Source organism: Blastomyces dermatitidis (genome assembly GCF_000003525.1).
Source record: "Blastomyces dermatitidis ER-3 genomic scaffold supercont1.2, whole genome shotgun sequence".
Taxonomy (NCBI): Eukaryota; Fungi; Ascomycota; class Eurotiomycetes; order Onygenales; family Ajellomycetaceae; genus Blastomyces; species Blastomyces dermatitidis.
In genome coordinates this window covers 4,716,307-4,734,228 of record NW_025544775.1, presented here as the reverse complement: position 1 = coordinate 4,734,228, position 17,922 = coordinate 4,716,307, and positions in this window count along the sequence as shown.

The following is a 17,922-nucleotide window of genomic DNA, read 5'->3' as shown; positions in this document are numbered from 1 at the left end:
CACCTGAGCTGCAATCATTAACATTAGAAAAAGAGATGAGAAATCTGATAAAGACTACTTGCAGTGCTTTATAAAATTGTGATGTGAATTGAGATCTGTGAAAACAGGGCTCTGAAACAAGATCTGAATGATGATATTTATAAAGAGACTGAATAAAGATATGCAGAATAAGCTCATTAAGTAAGACTCTAAGCTTTTGACTCTGAAGAAACTGATGACTCTCATTCATCACTTGCAGATCACTGTGAGAGTCACAGACCTGTGAAGAGTGAATCATTGATCAGTCTCATGAGAGTCAGGACAACAGAGGACAGGTTTGTCAGAAAAAAATGACAAGACATAGAGAGATTTATGTCTGACTGCTGAGCAGAGAGAGAGAGCTTCACAAGCTTTCATAAATAGAGTGTATAACAGAGAGATCAAGGAAAAGAAACTCTGCTTTATCTGTTCTAAATCAGAACATCTCTGTGCAAACTGTCTGAACAAACTAAAATAGAAATTTGAGAAGTCATGAACAGAGTCAGCAACAGCCTTCTTAAGAGTCTTGAAGCTGACACCTGAATCTGTTACTCTCTCAATGAAAATGCTTGCTCACAGAAAGAGACTGCACTGCAGTGCTGCTGCCCTGCAAGCATAGAAAGCATTGATGAACTCAGGATCTCAGGCCACTGTGGTGTCCCTAAAGCTCGCGGAGCAGATGGGCTGGAAGGTGGAGACTGGGAACCTGGAGAAGATTTGCAGAAACTGTGATTATCGCGGACATTACAGATGACATGTACTTGGGACTTGCATGGCTTCAAAGACACAATCTGCACATAGCTGTCTGTGAGTCAGGTTTATACTTCTGATCAGTGTTGACAGACTCACTCATGGAGATAGAATCAGTTGATGCTGCAGAGTTGATCAGAGAAGACAAGCTCATCTATGTGATAACTTTGTAAGTGTCTGAGGATCTCATGATCATGGAAACTGAGCTTCAGATACTAGAGGAATACTGAGACCTTGCAGAGATGTTCAGCTCAGTAAAGACAGCTGAGCTTCCTTCTCACTGTGAGAAGAATCTGGCAATAGATTTGATAGAAGGGCAGAAACCCTTCTGAGAATCAATCTATAAGCTCTCTCATCATGAGACAGAGGCCTTGTGAACCTATGTGAAGAAGAATCTGAAGAATGACTTTATTCAATCTTCACAGGCCTCCGCGGGAGCCTCTGTGATATTTGTGAAGAAGAAGAATGAAGATCTCAGATTGTGTGTAGACTATCATGACCTGAACTTCAAGATAATAAAGAGCTGCTACTCTCTGTCTCTGATTGAGAATGTGATTAACTGTCTTATGAGAGCTGTCATATTCATACAACTGAATGTGATTAATATATATACACAGCTGTGAATATGATCTGAGAATGAATGAAAGACTGTCTTTAGAACTGCACTGAAATTATTTGAATATCTAGTGATGTCTTTTGATCTGACTAATATCTCTGCAGTATTTCAGTCTTTCATCAATAAAACACTTCATATATATCTGAATGTCTTTGTGATAATATATCTGAATGATGTGATGATGTACTTCATGAAGAAGAAAGAACACACTGAGCATATGTGAAGTGTGTTGAAGGCCTTAGATAAGACAGAACTATATATTAAGCTTGTGAAGTGTAACTTCAGTACTCACTGAATTAATTTCCTAGAATATATAATCACTGCAGATGATATTCAGATGAAACCTGTATGAGTTGAGACTATTCTATTATGACTGAAGTTAACTAGTATTCATGAGATTCAGATCTTTCTGAGCTTTGTGAATTTCTATAGATGATTTATCTTTGTATTTATAAGAATCTTCTTAACTCTTACAGACATGCTGAAGAGTGAAAATAAGAAGAAGTTATTCTGTGAATAGAGAATGAAAAGATTATTGAGAAGAGAGAACTGTGAGAACTTTCTTATCTCAGAAGCTTGCAGAGCCTTTACAAGATTAAAACAGATATTCATGAATACAGTGATACTGTTTCACTTTGATTTCTTGCTCTTAATCAGATTAAAGACAGATGTCTTCTTCTTTGCAATTTCAGAAATAGTCTCACAACTACAGTTAAATAGAAACTGGGTTTCAGTGACCTTTTTCTTACAGAAGATATAACTCACAGAGATCAACTATAACATTTATAATCAGAAGCTTCTTATAATAGTGAAATTCTTTTATCACTGATACTACTACTTTGAGAATCTTATAACAGTGATTACTGTTAGAACTGATCATGACAGCTTGTAATACTTTACTTCAATTAAGAAACTCTTGTGACAGCAGATTCACTGAGCTCAGAGACTGAGTGAGTTCTGATTTAAGATAGAATATATCAAGAGAACTAAGAACTCAGTGAATGAATTCTCTCACAGATCAGACTATGTTAAGAAGATCAGAGTGATAGATATAGAGAGACTAGAGAAGATAGAAAAGCTTTGCAGAATGCTCAGACTGAGTGTTATGAAGAGATTGACTGAAGAGTCTCTCAATTCTCTGTAAGAGAAGAAAGAGAAGAGAGAGAAGAAGCCTGTATAACTACTCTCTACAACACTGAGAGTCAACACTCTGAGAATCTTCACAAGAATTCTTGAAGAGAGTATCTATAATCTGAAGAATTTACAGGCTTTGAGAAGCACTGTGAAAGACCTGATGTAAGAAGAAACAGAGTATAAGTCTTTATAAGATCTTCTATTCAGATTATCTGAACTGTAACTGAAGAATGAATATGCTCAGTATATTTGAAAACTGCTCACAGCAGGAATCAATCCTGCAGAAACAAAGAATTGAAGAGACTTAAATAATCTCTTATGAAGAGAGAACTGAATTTATGTATCTATGAATAAGTTTCTACACATAGAACTTATTAAACAGCATCATGACTCTTCTCTAGTGAGTCATTTTGTAAATACTAGAACTTATGAGTTGCTTACAAGAAAATACTTCTGACTGAAGATGTGAGGACTTATAAAGAAGATAGTGAATTCTTGTGCTGTTTATCAGGGTTCGCGGGTAGTGTGATTCAGATTATATAAAGAACTTACTTCTCTACTCATTCTGCAGAAATCTTGGGAACAGCTAGAAATAAATGCTCTTGTGAGTCTCTCTGAAAGCAAGGACATATATAATACCTGCTTTGACAGTATACTGATGATAGTGAATCACTTCATCAAGATGACACACTTTATACTCACCTGCAAGGACTTGAAGTCAAAGAATTTGACTTATATCTTTGTCTGTAATGTGATTCAGTTGCATGAGTTGTCTGTAAACATTGTCTCAGATAGAGAATTAATCTTCACAGAAGAGTTCTGATCTGATCTGATAACTATATTAAAGATCTTATGAGATCTAAGCACAGCTTTTCACTAACAGACAGATGATCAGATAGAACATCTAATGAGTATATTGAAACAGTATCTGCAGTGCTTTGTTAATTATAATCAGAATAACTGAGTATATTGATTATCACTCATGAAGTTTGTATATAATAACTCAAAGCATATCAGTACAGATAAAACCCTCTTTGAGATATTCACTGAGACTCATTCACAGATAATCTTGATAGACTCACAAGAGTACACTATAGAGTGTGATAATGTCTGTGAACAGGCTGAGAGAATTCAGAATATTCAGAAGAAAGCTCATGAATTCTTGAGAAAGACTCAAGAGTATTAGAAGAGATACTATGACTCTAAGCATATTATAAAGAGTTTCAAGAAAGATGATAGAGTCTGACTAAGTCTAGAAAACATCATCACACAGAGATCTAGTAAGAAGCTGAATCTCTTATGAACTGAGTCTTATAAGATTGTGAAGAAAGTTAGCTTATAGTTCTATAGATTAGAACTGTTATCTGAGTTGTAGATGTATAATGTTTTTCATATCTCTTTGCTCTGTAAATATAAGGAATTCTCAGAAGAGAATTCTGTGACTCATCACTCTATTCATGAAGTACTAGAGAGTGAAAGAGAATATCAAGTTAAAGAGATTATTGACTCAGAGAAGTGAGATTATGAGCTCTGATTCAAGGTTCAGTGATAAGAGTATTCTGACAAGATGAATGAGTTCACTTAAGAATCATTCAGATAGATAAGATATCTGCAGAAGCTGAGACATGACTTCTATACTATGAATTCTGATAAGTCAGAATGATGTGATCTTCACTAAGAACCTGGTTATGATAAAGATATTAACACTGTTATTTATAAATCCTAGTCTATAAGATGATGAGTTTCTACTGAGATGAACAGTCTGTGATATACATAAGAGAAGAAGAAATCATATTCTTATTAAAGTTAAAAAACAAGAAAATAAACAGAGCTATGAACACAATTTAAAGATCAATAAAGAAAAAATAAAGAAAACTCAAACTCACATTCTTAATATCTGTGACACTCAATCCTCTCACAACTATCAATTTCTTTCTTCAAAGAAGCAGAAAGTATTATATCTGCAGTACAGACAATTGTTACATTTGATATGAAAATCATTAGAAATGCACAGACTTCAGAGAAGCTGAATATCAGAGTATACACAGTTGTAGCAGAGTCTTGAAGACTGGTCATCTGTATATGTGATTAAATATCTCTTATAAAGCTGTGTCTGCTCTCTCAGTTGTGCTGAAGTATTCAGCTCAGAAACAATGAGAATGCAGAGAGAGAGCTTATCTGCTCAGATTAACTCTCATCATGAATTCATGATATTCACATTGCCTTAATTACTCAGATTTTGTGAGTACTTGAGAACTCATCTTCTATTGACAATGAGATTGCAGAAATGCGCTGCAGCGTGAGAATCATTGATAGAAAACCTAGACATATTCATATATATCTGGTCAGAGATTGTATGAGCAGAGAGAGGGTGATCATAGATCTGTGAGACTGCAGAAGACACTGATAATACAGGAAGCTTTATAAGAACTATCAGCTAGAGTCTGTAAGGAATTACTTGTAAGAAGACTTACAGCAAAGAGAGACTGCACTACTTGAAGTCAGAGACTGGTCTGAGAGAGGCAGAGAGTTAGCTGCTAATCTGAAGATCAGATACAGTGATGAGACTGAGAGAGATAAAGACACAGTTGTGAGCAGTGATATCTCTGCTTCATCAGCTGATAAAAAGTGATTAGAGAAGTCATAGAAACACTTACAAGAAGCTCAGTGATAGTCAGACATTGTTACAAAGATATTGAAATTGAAAAATTTTTATTCTTGAGAAGTTCTTGAATTAATATATGAATATTGTCAGAAACACTCTCTCTCTATCATCTGAATGAAAACACTTCATAAATGAATGAGAATACTCACAGTTTATGAGAATGAGAGCTGTTATAGAAAAAGAGAAAAGAAGATGAGATTCTGTGAACAGATCTGGGATATTTATACTACTCTAGAGAGGTTTACTTACACTGTGAGTGATTCTGCAGAACAGTCAGATTACTCTAATAAATAAGAGTGATTGTGAATCACAGATCTGAATCTTTCTATATGACTACAAAGAGTGATTGTAGGCTGTAGATATCTTGATTCTACAATTCTACAGAGTTGATGAAAGAATGAAAAATTCCTCACAATTCTACAGTGTCAAAGAGCAATGATTTATGAGAATAAGTGAAAGATTAACTTATGAATATTTCTCTTTAATGAGAATAATCTCACAGAGAGTGATTCATCTGTGAGATGAATCTGTGTAATAATCACACAAGAATCTTATGAAAATGATTAAGAGTCAATCAGAACTCTTCTATATGAAAGATGTGAGATGAATCTGTATGATAGTCAGAGAAGAATCTGTAGATTATAAAAAATCTCATGAAATAAGAAACTGAGTGATAGACTCTTTTCTCTTCATAGTAACAAGGGATTTTTCCTCACTAAGGTTTTTTATAGATGTAAAGAATTTTTAATGAGTATCACTGCAGTGCTGAGCTGACTATAAAGTCACTCAGTGAAAGGCTTCACGGATGAAGCCTTAGAGAGAGAGGAGTATGTAAGAAATCCTGCTTCTTACAGATTCTTTATCTCTATTCCTATCTCTTATGTAATTAATAGGGCTAGCGGCCCTTGACTACATATAACTATATAGACTTAAGTTTGTGAATACTATTTATAACTCAGCTTGAATGCTATTATACATTTGATCTCTATATTTTATCTTTCTACTGTGAACACTTCTAGTAGTTAACAGTACATATCATGCCAAGCTGCAAACACCCGAATAATCGCCTGCGAGTACTTATTCTTACACTATCAAGACTTTCCCTCTTCAGAGTCTTGATATTATAGAGAATATAAGTCTGTTTCTATATAATAATGTAAATATTGCCAGCGGAATGTAGAGGAACTGATTATTTATATCTCAAAATAGAAGACTTTGTCAATGATTATATCAATATAGAGTTAATTCTCAAATTCAATAGAAACCTAGTGTTGCTGTTCTCAATCCCTTGCAGAATCTATTGAATATTAAGGTATTAAAACTAGATTTAATATATCTCACTGTGCAGGGATCAAAGGCTCAGTCAGACCTTGGGGTATACTGATTTTATAGTTGTTGATGTGCTGTTGACTCATTGTCTGTTGATTATGTGCTTGATATTATCGCCGAGGTATCTTTTTGTATTTTTCTGCCGGGGATGGGCCAGATTGGGAAGGGCGGTACGAGGGTGGGACTTGGCGTTGGTGTTTTGGAACATCAAAGATGGACAGGGTTTTCGCGGAGGTCGCTCCTCAGATATCTCCACAACTACAGATCGGGGATCTTCCAAAATCGAGAAGATTGGTGCATACGGCTAGGTCTCTTCACCTTACAATTTGTATGGCAATTTGGCCCGGGGTTGTGGTGTGGTAGGGGAGAATGGGGGATAATCCCACGCAGGAGTTCCGAACGACGTCTGGTTCATGTTTGGCTGGATAACTCCACCACCACACGGGGTATGCGGTCGGCGATGGGGTCAAAATGCTCGTATGATCGAGGGCTTTTTGATGGATCTATCGGCGGGTTCTTATTCGAAAAATCGAGCGAGTTCGTGGTGGAGCGGTTGGATTTCTCTTACTTTGTAAGACTTTTTAATTGTAAGTCTCTTCTTTTTCAACACTGATAATAGTGCTGTGAATAATCATAATTCACTCAGATCTTGTATCTTTACTTTTACAAGTTATGAATTATTTATTAAGTTGTATAAGATCTGTCTCTCTGATTCTTTCAATGTGTATATTTCCAGAGAATGTGATTTGAGTATTTTATATAACTCAAATCATCTAGATTGAAACTTCTCAGAACTCTCATTGTGTATGAGAACTTATATTCTTATCTTAAGACTTGATTTCTTAACTAGTGAGTATTGTATTCTTTTTAATTGAATTGCTTGATTCAGAAGTAACTTATTAGCTTTTGCATGTGCATAGCTGATCTCTTTCAATCTTGATTTCATGTCTGTGACTGTTGCATCTGCAACTGCTACTACTGTGTCTGTAACTACTGTTTCTGCTGCATCTGCAACTGCTGTTTCTGCTGCATCTGTAACTGCTCTCTCTCTCACCTTTTCTGAAGCATTCTTCGGGATGCGCGGATGCAATTCATACAACAGATAGAATGATGAATGCTTGAAGACTGCATGCTGTTGAATTCATGTGATTAATAGCATCTGTCTGAGATATTCATCTCATAGTCTTGTAGACTTGTTCACTAGATATTTCATCAGCATGTTGCTCAAGATTTCATTCAAGCATTTCATCTTCTCATTCATTCACAGATAATATGATGTTGTTCTACAATGTCTTGTCTATAACTGACTCATGAAATGTCTCACTACTTCTCTTATAAGATTCACACTGTTATCAGTTAAAATCTCATGCAGCATTTCATAGTTGATATAGATCTTATTATGTAGAAACTTTACTAACATCTTCTCTATCATCTCTGAAACTGCTTTTATGACTGGTCAGTCAGCAGTATAATTAATAGCAGTGATTATTCATCAATTTTCATTTGATATTCACAGTAATATGTCTATAAGATTCACTTCTCATCATTTGAACAGTTGTATTATACACTTTATCTGATATTGTACTTTCTCATAGTCTAACTCTTTTTTAGATTTTTTCACAATCTGACAATTCAGACACTCATAAGTATATATCTGAATGTTCTCAGTCATTCTTGATCAGTATACTCTTAATTCAAGTACACTCATGAGTTTAGAGCTTTCTAAGTGACTGAATTCCTTGTACATATGAGTTATCAAGTTATGTCTAAATGAAGATTCTAGATAGAAAGCTTCTGTGTATTCTAAATTACAGTAAAGTATAATATCATTTTCTAATTTTCTCAGCTTGAAGTTCAGAAGCATCTCTACTACTCTTATAAGACACTTATTATCTGATATCTGGTCATTTTTTAAGTAAGAGATTATAATGTTTATCTATTCTGATTTCTTACATTCTCTCAGTGTATTTAATATAAATGTCTCTTGTATCTGATTCACAGAACTCTTATTTATGAAATCAGGTCTGTAACTGATTACATCAGATATCACAGTGTTCAATTTCTTTCAGTATTTAATATGAAGATTATACACTTGAAACTCTGAGATTTAATATACTAAGTATTTGAAAGATTTTATTATTGATTATAGATAGATAAGGCTTTTATGATCTGTGATCACTGTTATTATATATCTGTTATTAATATATCTATTTTATAATATCAGCATGTGCTTGATCACTAGCAATTCCTTTTCATACACTGAATAATTAAGCTCAGTGTCTGATAGTTTTCTATCATTATACATCATCAGATGCAGCTTGCTGTTCTTACTTATCTGTAGAAAAGTGTCTCTGATAGCTCATTCAGATATATTTATCTTAATATAGAAAGATTTATCACAATCTGATTAAATAGATACTGAGAATGTTATTATATATTCTCTCAGTGTGAGAAAAGCCTCTTTATATACAGTATTTCAGATGATTGAATGAAACTTCTTCTTTCACAGATTTGTATTTATTTCTCTTAAGAGATCTGAGAGTGATGTAGATATTTATATGAAATTCTTGATAAATCTGCAGTAATATGAGATTAACTCAAGAAACTGTTGTATATAATATATATTTCTCAGCTATGATCAATTTGCTATAACATTTAATTTCTTTGAAATGAGATGTATACAGTTATCACTCATTATATATTCTATGAACTTTAACTCTTCTATTTCAAACACACACTTTGTTAATTTAATATAGAGCTTATACTCTGTCAGAGTTATAAGCACTTTATTAAAATGCTTCAGATATTTATTATATGAGTTTGAAAAGACTAGAATGTTATTGAGATATATGAAACATGAGATTTCATTCTGTTTATAAAGAATCATATTCATTATTATTTAAAAGATGACAGATGCATTTATCAGACTGAATGATATTACTAGAAATTTGAACTTCTCTTATTATGTATTAAATATAATTCATGAAACTGACAGTTTATCTACACAGATCTGTCAGTATTCTGAGAGAAGATTGATCTTTGATAGATATCAGGTGTTTCTAACTGTATTCAACTGTTATTAAATTCATGACAGTGAATATTCATTCTTGATCATAAGCTTGTTAAGTGCTCAATAATTAATACATATTCATCACTTCTTATCTGTCTTTTTCATGAATAGAACTGGAAAGTCTCACATACTTGATGAGAATTATATAAGATTATATTCTAGAAGATCAGTGATCTGATACTTCTGTTCTTCAAGATATGTCTGTGACAGAGAGTATGTATTCTGATTGACTGATTTTATGTCCTTCATGTCAATCTTGTGTATGAATCCTTGTTCCAGTAACAATTTCAGTGAAAGATCTGTTTGAAAGATCTTCTCATACTTCTTCAGAAGCTTCTTTATATGCTTGTTCTTCTGTATTTCTTTTATCTTGATTTTCTCTGTTTCTGAGTTCTGTATAATATACAGAATGCTTTTAAATGAGGTCTTGTAAATCATTCTCTTTGCTTATTAGTGTGTAAGCAGATTTAATTCTTCTATATCAGAAGTGTGAAATATTCTTCTCATATCAGTTGATAGAATTGTATGAACTATTTTCTTTCTATCAGTTAACTGTATGTGACATGTATATCATTGAATCTACAGATTAAATCTTTGAAATCAATCAAGTATGAGAATAAGATTGTATTTCATATTCTGCAGCTCTCACACTCAAATATAGCAAGATTATTCTCTGAAGTGTAAGAGAACTCTTACTCTTATAAGTGATATCAAATATCAGTTATCAGATAATCTTATATATCAGAGATTCTTCACTCAGTGAATCTCTTTCAGTCTTTGAATTATATAATTATTAATATATTATGTAGAAGCTTCTGTGTCTGCTAACACTTTTACAGCCATCTCTCAATTCTTACTCAAGTGTCTCTTATACATTAACATTTCAGATCTCAAGACATTGAGATGAGTATATACTTCATGATTATCTGTATCTCAGTCAGAAGTCTGCTTCTTCTTTATATTTACAGAATTCAGAGAGTCATCTAACATGAGTATCTCTTTCACTTTGAAGACATTTTATAGAATATCAGTAAGTGTCTCTGAGCTCACTGATTCTGCTAGTTTTTTAACTTTCTTACTTCTTTTAACTATGTACACTGAGTATAATCTTTTATATTATGATTTTGATATCTGTAGTTAAAGCAAGCTTAATACTTATAATATCAAGATTTTCACTCAGAGAATTTCTTTTTTAGAGAATTTAATGCTTTAGTGATAGTATTCAGATCTAGATTCATTACATTCAGATATATAACTTATATTATAGAAGTCTGATTATCTGTTCTCTGCTGAGATATACTTAATTACAGTATTTTCTATCATAATTAACTTACTTGTTTCTGTATAATAAGAATATTATATGCTTTCTTCACTGTGTCTGACTGTAAAATTAAGCATTTTCATTTCACTCTCAACTCAAGTGTAAGATCATGAATGAAAATCTGTAAATAGAAAGATGTTGAAAGCTCTTCATTCAATGTGAGATAGTATAAGCTGAAGTGTATAAAGTATAATATAAGATTACTCACTTATCTACACTCAGTGAAGTGTTTATAATACTTATCTTATATATTCACTTTCTCAAAGTTATATAAGATTCATTTAAAAAACTCATTTCATATTCATGAGAATGAATATTACTCTGAGTCTGTGAGATTTATCTTTTCATTAGTTATTTATAATAACTTCACTTTTTCACATAGTAATACAGCAGATTTTAAGACTTATTGAAATTCTGTTAACTATCTATCTGTGAGTTTATATTCAATCTGATAATATGATTACATCTGACTTAGTCAGCTAATTACAGTATTATTTTTTCAGTTGCTATTAAAGCTTGATAACTTCAGCAGATTTTCTGACTTGATATATTTTATACTTCAATTCTCATTCTGTACAGTGATCTTTAATGATATATATACTTCTGAAGAGATTATGAATAATTGTGATAAAATCTTCAGATTTAATGTAGTTATCTATTTATGTAAATATTCAATCTTCTATAGCAGATCTAAGATCTGATTTTCTCTATTCTTATTAATAATGATGATTATGTCAGTGAAGCTCTTCATAGTGAATACTTAATCTGTAGTGAATACTAATTGTTGTTTGACTTCTGCCTCAGTCTGTGACTGTGTACACAAGGCCTTAATCTCATTTAGAATTCTTGTATATGTACAGAGCTTTGATTTCAGTTCAGTGATTTCAGCTGCTTTTCTTACTGCTTTAAGTAAATTCTCTGCGAGGTTCTGCATATCTTCTGATTCAGATAGCAGAGAAGAGTGTTGTTTATATTAACTAGAGAAGATATTTATTTTGATAAGTTCTTATTGATTGTATAATATCTATTGTTATATCACTGTATTATTGTATTATTATATGATTTCTGTTATTATTGTATGACTTCAGTGATGATTACTCTCTCTTTTATCTCTTTAAGTGAAGAGTAGTCTTCTTTGAATCTGGTTTACTACTCTCATTTCTTTTCTCATATCTCATTCATTTGCATAAATAGCATTCACCTGAGTGTGAAGTTTTCTCTCAATAAGTGAAGCAGTATCAATCAGATGCTCTTTCACTCACTGCTCTTTATACACTATCTTTTTTAAGGTGTTCTAGAACCACACTAGCATGATAACTATAAATCACTTTGTAGATGAAACTATCATGCTTTGAAAAGCCTGTACTTCTCACTGGTTTTTAGACATGCTATCAGATGTGATTCAAAGATTGCTGAAGTCAGTGTACAATTACAGGCGTACGCCGACTTTTTATATATTGAATATCATACACTAAATTAATTAGTGGCTGCTATGGCCCTCTTTACACTCATAAGCTAGTTCGGAAGCGGCCGCGTTATTATTCAACGGTCGTACGTTATTATTATTATTATTCTTCAATTATAAATGTATGCAGTCAGAGACTATGACATCTACCTGAGAACTTTAGTTCTCAGGGTTTTTTCTATGTCTGTAAAGTTAACTATTGTACATTCATCAATTTCAGATATGCAAAATCAGAAAATTCCAGCTCAGAATACAAAAACTGTTTATAAATTGCAGTGTTTTAACATCTTTTGATACTTTGAAATCATTTGACAATATCATGATAAAAGAAAAGAGAGAAAGAACACAGTCTCAAAGATAGACACATTAAATAGATAGATAGAAAGAAATTGAAAGAAAAAGATACAGAAAAAGATAAAGTAAAGAGAGACTATAACAAAACAAATTATTAAAAGAGAGTGTATAGCTGTTTTAACAGAATATATCTGATTGATTTCCTCCTCTTCATATTCAGATAATTCTGAATTTAGTCATTTTCTTGTAGCTGCTTAAGTTTCTGATAGAAAGTCTATTAAGTATTTAATTTCTGTCTCAGTTGAGAATAAGAATCTCATATTTAATTGATTTAGATTATACTTCTCTTTCAATCTGGCTCTGAGACTATTGTATAATGCACAGTGTATTATAATATACTCAGAATTCTCATTTGTATTACAGAATAAGTATTCTATTGAGTCAAATCTATCATCAAATCTTTATATATAAGATTTGAAATAGCCATGTCCTAGTTTCAGCTGTATTATAGATGAGAATATTTTCTTTTTACATTTAATTGAACAAGATTTTCACTTGAGTTTTGTTTCAAATCTTGAATAATGTATACTCTTCTTTTGTTTCTGCCAGCTTTCATTTCACTTGTCTAAACAAGATTCTATTATTTTTCTCTTTATAAAAGATCAGGACATAATTTTTTGAATAGATCTGCTTAATTCTGCACTCTTTTTTGCAGCTGAATCAGCCAATTCATTGTCATGAATATTCATATAAGCAGGAACTCAGTGCAGATGAATTCTCAGCTTTGATATTCTTCTCTTTTGAATTTTTAAAACAGAGTTTAAGATCAGTTCAAGATTCATTTGATCATTATAAATCTGACTATTTCTAAGTCTTTTTAAAGCAGCTTGACTATCAGAGAATATTGATATCTCTTTCAAACAATTTTCTCTTTGATGAGATTTTATTTCAATGAGTTTGAAAGCTTTCACTATTACAAATAGTTCAGCATCAAAGACTTCACATTCAGAGCCTAGATTTCAGAAATCTGAGATAAAATTAATATTATCTTCAGTATAAGCAATGCCTGCGCCTAATCTATTCAAGTTCTCATTTTTTAAGTCATCTGAATAAATCAGAATAGAGTCTTTTATATTGATTGTAGAAATTCTCTTTAAATGCTGTTCATATTCTTTCTCTTTTGATAGTTCACTTATTTATAAGTCTATAAGAGATTCAAGCTTTTTTCTCCAGAGAGATAACTTCTCATGATCAACTTTTTCAACATTTAAAGAAGAAAATTGATTTTTAATCAGAGAGCATAGTCTGTACAGTTGAGAAGGCATTTTCTTTGAAGAATTATTTTCATTTCAATCAAGAAATCTATTTCAATCCAGTTCATTTCCAGAGTTAATTGATGGAAATGAAGAAGAGACTCTTTCTCTGATTATATGATTTAAGCTCATCTTTACAACTCTCAGAGCATAGTTCATACAGGCCTTTTCAAATCTAATAGCAGGAGGAGGAATTGAAGCTTCAATTTCCATTGCTTTAATAGAAGATGATTTGAATGCTCTCAAAATTCTTCTCAAGGCTCTGTTTTGCAGACTTTGAAAGAGTTCAGTGAAATTCCCTTGATTATTAACGGTCGTACGTTCTTCCGAATCACATTACTCAAATAACACAAAAAATGACAACTTGAATAGATTAGACACAAACATTGCTTATACTGAAGATAATATCAATTTTATCTCAGATTTCTGAAATTTAGACTGTGAAGCTGAAGTCTTTGATACTGAACTATTTATAATAGTGAAAGCTTTCAAACTCATTGAAATAAAATCTTGTAAAAGAGAAAATAGTTTGAAAGAGATATAAATATTCTCTGATAGTCAAGCTGTTTTATAAAGACTGAGAAACAGTTAGATTTATAATGATTAAATGAATCTTAAACTGATTTTAAACTCTGTTTTAAAAATTCAAAAGAGAAGAATAATAAAACTGATAATTCATCTATACTAAGTTTCTACTTATATGAATATTCATGACAATGAATTAACTGCTTCACTGTAAAAAAGAGTTCAGAATTAAGCAGATTTATTTCAAAAATAGTGTTCTGATATTTTATAAGAAGAAAGATAGAAGAATGTTATTTAAACAAGTGAAATGAAAGCTGACAGAAACAAAAGAAGAGTGCACATTATTCAAGATTTGAAATAAATTCCAAGTGAAAATCTTGTTTAATTAAATATAAAAAGAAAATATTCACATCTATAATGCAGCTGAAACTAGAACATGACTATTTCAAATCTTATATACAAAGATTTGATGATAGATTTGATTCAATAGAATGCTCATTCTGTAATGCAAATGAGAATTCTGAGCATATTATAATGCACTGTGTATTATACAATAGTCTCAGAGTCAGATTGAAAGAGAAGTATAATCTAAATTAATTAAATATAAGGTTCTTATTCTCAACTGAGACAGGAATGAAATACTTAATAGACTTTGTATCAGAAACTCAAGCAGCTATAAGAAAATGACTAAATTCAGAAATATCTGAATATGAAGAGAAGGAACTTGATCAGATATAGTCTGTTAAAACAGCTATATACTATCTTTTAATAATTTATTTTATTATAGTCTCTCTTTACTTTACTTTTATCTTTCTATTCTTTTCTATCTATCTATTTAATGTGTCTATCTTTAAGACTGTGGTCTCTTTTCTTTTGTTATGATATTGTCAAATGATTCAAAGTATTAAAAGGTGTTAAAACACTGTAATTTATAAACAGTTTTTATATTTTGAGCTGGAATTTTCTGATTTTACATGTCTGAAATTGATAAATGTATAATAGTTGACTTTATAGATATATGAAAAACCCTGAGAACTAAAAGTTCTCAGGTAGATGTCGTAGTCTCTGACTGTATACATCTATAATTGAAGAATAATAATAAGAATAATAATAATAAATTTATTATATAGATAAGCTTATCTTCTCTAATTAACTCTGCAGTATTAACTGATTCTATCTTTATAAGTAAGTCTGTTAACACTGATCAGAAGTATAAACCTGACTTACAGACAGCTATATATAAATTATATCTTTAAAGTTATACAAGTCTTAAGTACATATTATCTATAATGTCTGTAATAATTACAGTTTCTGTAAATCTTCTTCAAGTTTCAGAGAGATCTTACAATTCAAAGATAACTCTTATAAGTCTCTTAGCTCTCAGATCTGAGTTCTTATACTCTGCTTATTATAAGAGTAGATTCGCAGTTTTTATTACTTATCTTATTTACTCTGTAAGCTTTAGAGATACTACAGTGATCTGAAACTCTGAGTTTATTAATACTTTTTATACTTTTAGAGTAATAATATCACAGTACAGTCTCTCTCTATAAGTATATATTTTCATTGAAGAAGTAACAGATTCAGATATCAGCTTTAAGATTCTTAAGAAGACTGTTACTTACTCTGTCTATAACTTCTTAATTTTCTATTTTAATTTATTCAGACAGTTTATATAAAGATATTCTGATTTAGAATAGATAAAGTAGAGACTCTTTTTCTTAATCTCTCTATTATATACTCTATTTATAGAAGCTTATAAAGCTCTTTCTCTCTACTTAATAGTTAGATATAAATCTTACTATATTTTATTATCTTTTTCTAATATATCTATTCTCTATTATTCTGATTCTTGTAGAACTGATTAATAATTCACTCTTTATAAGTCTATAACTCTTATAGTGATTTATAAATAGTAAATAAAAGTTATTAGTTTCTTCAAAGTTAAGAATTTAGAGTCTTATTTAATAAGCTTATTCTATATATTTTTATTCAACTTCTTTATAAATATTATTATTCAGATCTTATTTCTGAGCTCAGTTTTCACAGATTTTAATTTATATTATAATTTTATAAAGTACTATGAGTAGTTTTTATCAGATTTCTCATCTTTTTTTCTAATATTAATAATTACAGCTCAGATATTCTCTATTCAGTTTATAAAGTTTTTTAACTTATTCTCTAGATAGATCTTGAGAATAGATTAATGAAATCTCTTATAATTATTTTCTAGATAAATCAGTCAGTTCTTAACTTCAGTATAGTAGAGATCTGTTATTATATAGATAATAGCTTCTTTATCTTTTATATTATATAGCTGAGCTTATAAGTTAATTTTAAATATAAACTTATAAAAGCTTTTATAGATTGTAATTCAGTAAATAATTTTAAGTAGTTATAAATTAAGAAAGTTTCTTTTCAATTTATAAATATCTCTGATAATTATATCTAGAGACTCAGTTTAAGAGTGTTTATAAATAGTAGACATTTCTTATAGAAAAATAGCTTAATTTTATAGAAGATACTTAAGAATATTCTTCACTGAGATTGATTTATTTATGAGCTTAGAGAGTTTCTCTGTTATAGATATAAAGAATAATATTCTATAAGTAATTAATAAGTTCTCTGAGACTTCTTTTATAAGAGTTATTCATGATTTGAGTGACTGTTTCTAAGTATCTGTAGTAGAGTTTACAGAGATTAAAGTATATAAGTTTCTAGTTCTTTCAGTTATAATAGATGATTACTGACTGACAGAGCTTAAAATGTAAGAATAAATACTTATAGACAATTATTCAGATATTTACAGCTTAATATAATATATACTATTAACTACTAGAAGTATTCACAGTAGAAAGATAAAATATAGAAATTAAATATATAATAGTATTCAAGCTGAGTTATGAATAGTGTTTATGAACTTCAGTCTATATAGTTGTGTGTAGCCAAGGGCCGCTAACCCTATTGATTATGTGAGAGATAGGAATAGAGGTAAAGAATCAGTGAGGAGTGGGATTTCTTACACAGAGTCAGTTTAAAAAGAATATGTTTTTATAAGCTTTCTTTCTTTATCTCAGAGCAGTGAGTAAGATGAAATAGTGTAATGACACAACATCAGCTTGCTACTAATAATTGGTAAATACACTATTTTTAATGAGATTCACTATTGCATTCAAAAAGTACAGATGCACCGAACAGGCCCTGAATATATAGTTCTCAAAGTCTCTCTCTTCTTAGCTAGATATCAATCCTTCTCAAAAAGTGGAGAAATAAGTGAAGGACATTTAATATTTTCTCGCCAGATTTTCGCAAAAAAGAAAAAAAAAAAAAAAAAAGTGAAGGGCATAACCCCTTGGCAAATTTGCACGAGGAAAAAGCAAATACACTGTACATTATTATATACGCCGTAAACAAGTTCGGAT